Below are 8,518 nucleotides of genomic sequence, written 5' to 3' on the forward strand. Positions count from 1 at the left end.
GGGGAGTTCCCTGGTGGTCTAGCGGTTAGGATTCGGCACTATCACTGCTATGGTCAGGGTCCGATCCTGGTCAGGGAACTGAGATCCTGCAAGCCGAGTGGTGTGGCAAAAAAAATTTTTTTTTTTAATTTTTTTAAATAATAATAAACTTTTAAAAATCTGTATGGGATTGCATCTGTCTGTGCCTAGAAGGAACCACTTCTCCGGCCCTGTGTGACAAACCATTATGAGAAGGAAACAAGAGCTACTATTGCCATCAAACTCCAGAAAGTCTGGGCTAGAGAAAGCTGTAAAGTACTGACCCCTTGTTTTAGGAATGGGGACACTGAGCCCAGAGAAGGTGCCGAGGGCCTCCACTCATTGAGTCAGGGATGGCTTTCAACCCCAGGTGCCCTGGCCACTGCCCTTTTCCCTTCACCAGCCAGGATGCTGTTGACTGGGAGAGAAGAATCAGCTCAGAGTAAAGCATCCAGATTGCTACAGAATTCTCTTCTCTTCTCTGTCATCTCTTCTCTGTCATCTCGTCTCTTCTCCTGTTTTTTTCCTTCTCCATCCAGGATGGAAAAGCCTGGCCCCAGGACAGCCCCTCCTCCCAAGAACGGGAATATTTGAGGACCTCTGTTTGGCACTAGGGGAAGAGGAGGGTCCTCAGCTAGGGTATCCGGCTTCCTCCCCCAGCCCAAGCAGAGGCCCTTAACAGGGAGGAAACGCTCCTGTGAAGCAGGGAAATGGGATACGGGAGAGAGGCTGGGAGCAAGTTAATGATGTGCCTTGGGATTTCTGCATCAGCAACTCTGATGTGTGATTAGGAACTTCCCTCCAAAGTAAATCAATGTGAACTTTCCAGCCTCTCATGCCCTAGAAGTTCAGATGCAGCAAAAAACAGAGCATGTGTCCACAGCACCCATATCCTACACCCATGGCAGACCCTGCTAATCAACGGTAGCCTTCTAATCCACTAACTAAGGGCAGCTAACATCAATCTGCTGGAGTTGGCATGTGAAAAGAAATTTATACCATGAATATGGAAGATCTCAATTACTTTGGGGTGTGCCTTGCTTCCCTTCCTTTTGTAAATTAACAGCACTGACTCCACCTGATTTTGATAGGGCTGTCAATCAAGGGGCCACACCTACTTCCTCCAGGGTGTCTGGACAATCAGAATACTCCATGCTCAATCCCTAGGGCCTGACCAGGGAGAGCCTGTGACCCAAGTTGGCAATCAGAATTTGTTTCAGAGATTAAGCCAAATGAGGGTGAAAGAGGGCAATAACTCGGCCTGGGACTGCTGGCCACAAGAAAGATGTGAATGTGGGGCTTAACGTTGAGGATGAAGACAACACTGGGAAAAGCAGAGCAGAGACAAGGGAGAGAAAGACAGACGTTTAAGTCATGGAGGAAGCCAGGTCTACCCCACAAACTTTCCAGTTCTGTTATGCAATGGAAGTCAATGAATGCCATGGTCTTCGTTGCGGAATCACATAACTGGCTTTCCCTTAGTATGCCTGCGATGAAGCCGGTAGGGGCTGGAACCGATGGGGCTGCTCTATTCATCATGCCCCGCTCTGTGGATGCATCTGCCTCCTTGCATCTTTAAGCTCTTTTCACAAATCGGTCCTTTGTAGGGAAGAGCTCGGATAGCTCCCTGCAGACCCTGTGCAAGGACTCCACCAGCTGCACTAACAGCCTCTCAGGCACTCCCAGAGCCTGGGTCTTCACGTGCAAAACATCAATGAGTAGGCAAGAAAAAGGTAGGCAGGATGTAACCACGTCCTATCTTAAAGAAAATCAATTCATTGTTGGACAAGAAAAAAAGATGGCAAAACTAATAGGCAGGTAATGGGATGGTGCCAGAGCTTCGTGCACCTGACCCAGTTGGTCGTGAGCTCACAGCTTCGGTTTGGGGATTGGATGATGTTGGGTCCCCCACAGCTGCCTGCCTTTCCGAGATGGCCTGCTTACCAATTTCACACATCCAGCATCCCCGGGTGCTGGTCAGAGCATTTTGAACAGCAATCAAGTTTGAGTGTGGCAGAAAGAATTAACAAAAAGGGACAGTCACGAGCCGGCAGGACTTACAAATTTCTTCCAGAAGAATTGTACACGAACTCGTGCTTCTGAAAGAGAGCTGATTGCTAATAATTCCAGACTTAAGTGTTAGTAGAAAAAAAATGTTCCTCATTCACGATATTATCAAGAAAAATCTCTGAATTCAGCATCATTAGATGGGCTTGGGTCATCTGCCCCATCCCTGAACCATTCACCATGGCCAAGGGGGAGTGGAATGCTCTGATTGGCCAGGTCTGACTCATGTGCTTACCCTGGATCGGGGAGTAATATGAACTGACTCAAACCTAATGGTTTAAGAATAGAAAGGGACAGTTTTCTCCCAGGGGGAAAAAAAATGAGTTGTGTTTCCCAGTGAAGGTTGAAATGAATGCTGAGCTGATAAAAACAGAACAAAGCATCTTCTACAGTCACCTCCCACCATAAATTCTGTGACTTGCTTGGCGAGGCTTTTTGCCTCCCCCATGTGTCATCATGCTCCCTAACCCTTTCTGCATTCCTAAGACAGAGCCCTCCAGCCATTGATGCACAGGCAAACAACGAGGCCGCAAATGGTGCACCTGTCTTCATCCACATTCCGTAACTCCAGGAACACATGCAAATCCTAATGCATATGCTGAGGTGGCAGACTTCTACCCCACAGCAAAGTCCCCTGGACTTCTGAAGTCAAGGGGATAGCTCAGTTCTCTGCCAGGAATTTGCCACCAGGCTTTGAGTGGACTTTGATGCTCTGCTTCATTTCCATTCTTGGCAAAAAGAAGAAACCCTAATACCAACCCATCCTCACTTTCTCCATCAGGCACATTCCAAGAACTTGTAGGTCTCAGCCCTGGGCCATGGTCCACTTCCATGGAGGCATTTTTCTTCAGTGTATTCACTTGGCCTCCTTGGACCCCAGATGCCCCCAAACCTCTCCTCATGTGGGGCTCCCTCCATCCCAGAGGCACCCAAGTTTAGCATCACCTCGTTGATGCCGGGAAGAATCAGCCAATGTGATAAGAAGAGCACGTAGGACACTTTAGAGCACTGCATTCAGAGCTGTCTGCTAACTGGACGGAGTGTTAATAAGTCCCTTTTATATCATGGCTTTTAGCAAAGCTATCGTCTTAAAAACCTGGCTGTGTTGGACCAACAAAATTGCTGGGTTTTATTACAGGCAAAAGCACACGACTCCCCCAATCCAGGTTCAAGAGAAATACCCACCTTCACTATCACCGGCCAGGAGAAAGGGGAGAGAAATCCACAAGTAGGCAAAGCTGTGAATCCAAAGGCCCTTGTGGAAGCGGTGACCTCAGAAAGGGCACCGGGGAGAGTCCCGTGGAACCGTGAGTGCCTGCAGTTCAAATGGCCCTTGTGGGATCCTCACGGGAATTCAGGACTGGCTGATGGGACAGGGCAAAGTGACACGTGGGGTATCCTGAGAGCAGAGACTCATCTGAAATCAGACGGGACTCATGAGAAGCACTGAGAGAAGGAAGAAGCTTTGAGAGAAGCTTCAGCTGGGCTGTTATGAATGACAGCTGCCATTTACGAAGTGGTCCCTCTGTGCCAGGCTCTGCGGTCAGCACCCACCGCGCTCACCAGCCCAGTTAATGGCTCCACAACATAAAGACGGGGGATAGCACTGTGCCCATCTTCCAGATGAGAAAACAAAAGTCAGAGAGGTTTCATCCTCGCTAGCTGGGGGCAGAGGTGGGTGTAGCTGCTGGAGGCTGTGGCCACGCATTCTTCCAGTGAAGGAGGCCTCTTTCTCTGTTACCTTGGCATTCGTTGTCTCCAAGGACCCGACCATTATTTTTGACCCGGGACTGCTAAGAGCCTCAAAGTTTAGAAGTTCTGCACTTTTAAGTACTCATCCACCTGACAAAAGTCACCTTAATTAGGAAGGCTTTCCCAAAGAAAATGCAGCCGCTAGGGGCTGTGCTGTGTGTGTATCGCCTCCCTGCTTTCCAGCACAGTTACTGAGTTTTCCAGATTTTCTTCTGTAGCTTTTCCTTCTCTGCCTCCTGCTCTACTATCCCATAGCTCAGCTCTTTGTCCTTTGGTCTCTTCCAGCTGGACTCCCCGCGCCCCCGCCCATCCGTGTTGCGTTTCCCTAGCAGATCACTTTGCTGCTTTTACTCAGAAACCTTCAGTGGCTTCCTGTTGCCCACAGGAGGTGGTTTCAACCCCTTAGCCTGGCATTCAGGACCCGCACGAGGCAGCCCCAGCTTCCTTGGCGACCCCGCTGCCCTCCACCCCCCAACCTTAGTTCCACTAGTCAGACCTCTCCCTCTCCTGGAAGCCCACGGGGTGTCAGACCTCTTGCCTGGAACATGTGCTGACCTCAGAGGGGGCTGGAGAGAGAGGCCGTGGGCGGGAACACTGACAGAGGCTGGGAGGACAGTTGAGACCTCCCGCATGCTGTCACCCCTTGTCTCCACTCCCCAGTGGTCTTCAGAACCTCCTACCCCAGAGGCAAGATAAAAAAACTCGTAGGCCCACGGTGGGAGATGTCAAGAGGTTGGGGAGCCAGTCCTAAGGCATGTGGGGAAACAGGCACAGTCAGAGGATTTCTCCTGATATGACTGTACTCGAGCAAAAGTGAGCTTTAGGAGGGATGTCCCCACCCAGGACAAGGGATGTCCACGGCAGCCCCCTCCTCAGGCTTCCATGTCCCTCCCGGAGTCCTGCTTCTGTGACTACTCCCAGGACCAGTCTGGAAGGGCACCTCTCCACATCCCCACAGTAGTTTTAGGGACCGTGGTTCCCTGCCAGGCGCACAGCAAACGTGTGAGCAGACAATGGCCATGATTTCCATCATCGTGAAGCAATGAGGCTCCACCCAGGGCCCAAGAGATGGACCCTCCCTGCATCACCCAGAGGGGGCTCGCCTGCACCGTCCTCCTCCAAGCCTCCCAAGGGTTCTGTGAGCACCTGGATGGGCCTTGCCCACTGACCTTCAACCCCCGGGGAGGCCGGTGACCCTGGCTGCTGGCTCTTCCCTTCTGCTGTGCAGGGGTGAGAGCTGAGTGGCAGCATGATGGCAAGAGAAAGGAGAGGCCTGGGTTACCGGGCCAGGGGGAAGAGGACAAGTGCTGGCACAAGATCACAGCCTCCCTGAGGATTTGAAGGCAGAGGTAAACCTTGGTGCCTAATAAAGAGCCAGCCTTGGGTCCAACATCACCTACAAACACCTTTGTGAGTTGTTCTTGTCCCACGCCAAACCCCCAGAAAGCATGCCCTTCCGTGCCAACCTAACCCCCCTCCCCCAGCACCAGTCACCAACCTCCTGTTTCCTCTGGGTTGGCACCTTGACCACATCACCTGCCTCTCCCAACTCCAGACCCCCTTTTCCTTTTCTCCATCTATGTGAAGCCCAGGTTCACCTTTCATAGCCTGCTGCAAGCCCAGCTCCTCTCTGAAGCCTTCCCTTCCATCCTCCCCTCTGCCGTTCCCACCACACCCGCACCCAAGTCCCCAGCATAGTGATTTCCAAGCTCTCAGGAAAATTCTCCTCAGTAGAGAAACTCTCTTACCTATGCCTAAAAATACATGCACACGCTTTGTTTGTGACCAGGAAAAATAGAAATAACCTAAATGCTCATCAATAGGGGGCTGCTGTGTAAAATGGGGAGTATACATACAACGGAATACTATATAGCAGTTAAAAGGAATGAGCCAGGTGTGTGCAGGTCAACAGCAGGATAACAATGATATAAAACACACTCAAGACAATGCTATGGAGACAGAGATGTGTATACGAGCGTGGATTATGGGTCGAAAAGAATACCCACCAACTTGTAACGTGGTTTCCTCTGGGGAGGGAAGTGGGCCTGGTCATGGGGCGTCAGTAGATTTTAGTGTAATCGTTTAATGTTCTTTTTTTTTTTTAAAGGAGCATGAATTCACTGAGTGACTATAACATTTTAAGTGTTCTCTGGAGACTCCCATTCCTCACTTCAATGAGGGAAGCTCTGCCTTTATTTTTACTTGATTATATAGTTTCCTTTGGTAGCAGGGGAGGTAAAGTTTACACTGATTTTTGCAAAAGACTTCCCTCTGGCTTTTCTCCACGTGGCTCCTCCCAGGGTCCATGCCGCACTGGTTCCTGGATGTCATGAGCCCTCCCCCACTGGCCTGAAGCCCATGACATCAGGCACCTTGCCTCACATCCCGCTAGTGACGCTTCATGGTGTCCCATCTCACCCCTCACTGAGAAGGGAGAGGGACCGCCTCAGGGAGACCCCACAGTGGTAGAGGTGGGTGCCTCTCACCCGCAGCCATAGTGCTTGCCCTGGCCAGGAGGAGGTCCAGAAAAACAGCCCAGTCAGAGCATAATGGGCCCAAGGGTCAAGGAGTCCACGCCATTGACAAGGAGGGCAATTCAGGGAACAGCCAAGCCCAAACTATAGAGGTTTATGAGCCTAGAGACCTGGTGAGATCAGGCCAGCAAAACTCCAGAGCTGGTCAGTGAGCGGCTATGGTCTGTTTATATCAAGCCGGTTGGCTGGGAGAGAAGGGTGGAAGGCAGAGGAGAGGAAATGGATGGAGGCTCCATTGCCTCCCAGCTTGGAGTCTTGTACACAAGCGACACTGAGTAACTGATGGGTGAAGTTCAGTTGACCTACCATGGGGCCACGCTAGAACTAAGGTGAGCCTCACCCAGAGAACCTGGCCTTCTTTGCTCCTGGTCTACAGTCACAGTGACCAAAGAGTACCCAACTTCCCTTTGATTGGTATTTCTGACATTTCAGCCCCACTCCAGTCCATACTCACCCTCTTCCCAACACCCCTCCTTTCACTGTGGGTCAGGCCAGAGGCTGCCATGTTGCCGAAGTGACAGCAACAGTCTGGACGGACGCGGTCATCGCGTCAGCCTCCTCCCTTCCCCCACCTGCTCCATGTTCAACCCCACTGAGGTTTCCAGGCCTGCCACCAGCTGTGTTTTTTGAACACACACCTCAGAGACTTCCACGTCTCTTGGGGGAGACCACTATTCAACCACCTTAGAATGTAGATCATTAAAATTGTGTACGTGATGAAGGGTCACCAGGGAGCCAAAAGATGCTACTATAATTTGTATTTGACACTGAAATGGAGTGTGCAGGATATAGAAGGTGTAAAGAAAATTAGTGCAACTCCAAAATTTCTTTTTTTTTTTTTCCAGCTTAGGAAAAGGATTTTCTCTGCAATCTGGGGCTTGTTGGTTAGGATGAAAGTTTCCTCCCCACCTACTGGGACCACCAAGGAAGGAGAAAGGCAGTTAGATATCTGTGTCAGTGAGTGTTCTGAGGTCAGAAGCCAGAAAGGAAAGTGAATTGAGCCCCACTTTTTGTTGTTTCCATTTTTTAAGTTTCCATGGCACATTCTAGAGTCTATAGCACAATTGCTCATTGACCCATTGAGTGAGAAGCTTATCCATTGTGTCTTGACTTTTGTTTGAGCCAATGGATACATTAACATACTTATTTTCATCTCTCTCCTGTGTGCACCAGACCAATCCAATCCCCACATTTTACTGATCAGGACCCTGAGTCCCAAAGCAGAGAAGTGATGTATCCAAGGTCACACAGCCATACAGGAGCAAGGCCTCTCCTCTCTTTTGGTCCAGCACTTTCCACCATATGACTTTGAAACATATGAAGCTTATTTGAAAACTGCCTGTGTCTTATCTCCATATTCCCCATATGCAGAATTCTTATTACAAGCCGACAGCAACCCTCCCGAAACTACTGTCTTTGCCACCATTTTCTCAAGTGTACCCAAGCTGCTCATTTTAAACCAGGGGCTAAAGATAATCCCAAATAATTTTTAATTAAAGATCATCATTTAAAATGTATAATTTTGTAAGTCTACCAGTGATGAACTACATTAGGGATTTTGGTGACACACGTCACAATTAAGTGTTTTCAGTGTTGAGCCAATTAAGGGTTAATAGGCTGCAAATACCTACTTTGCACATTTTTGCTTAATGAATTCGTAGTGGGAAACTATTCTCATTAGGCTAATTTGTCAACACAATCAAGTTACATCACCAGGATTTTTCTTGGAGCTCACAAATGTAAGTGCCTTTGTATCCTGGTGCACGTTTTCCCATTTGATTCCAGGCTGTTGGAAGAAAACCCTTTTTCATGAAAAGGGAGGAAGTTGATAGAAGATTTCGGGTCTTGATCTTAATTCTCACCTTCGAGACATAGGCATGTTTATGTCACCTTATTGAGCTCTCTGGGGCTTTCTGTCTGTATTTCCCTAGTAGGTTGTCATGCCAGAGAGTAAAACATGCATCTGTGTACTGGTAGAGGGAAGGTTTCAGCCCCTAAGACGGGCGCGATGGCCGCAGGGAAAACTGTTCTCCCTGAACTCGCTGGGCTAGAGAGGGTTGCAGGTGTTTCCCTCACCAACTTGAAAAAATACCCAGCCTCCCTGCAAAAGGCTTCGTCTTCCTTCTGATGATATTGGCTATTTATCT

The sequence above is a fragment of the Balaenoptera acutorostrata genome, chromosome 16 (genome assembly GCF_949987535.1).
Source record: "Balaenoptera acutorostrata chromosome 16, mBalAcu1.1, whole genome shotgun sequence".
In the NCBI taxonomy this organism is placed as follows: Eukaryota; Metazoa; Chordata; class Mammalia; order Artiodactyla; family Balaenopteridae; genus Balaenoptera; species Balaenoptera acutorostrata.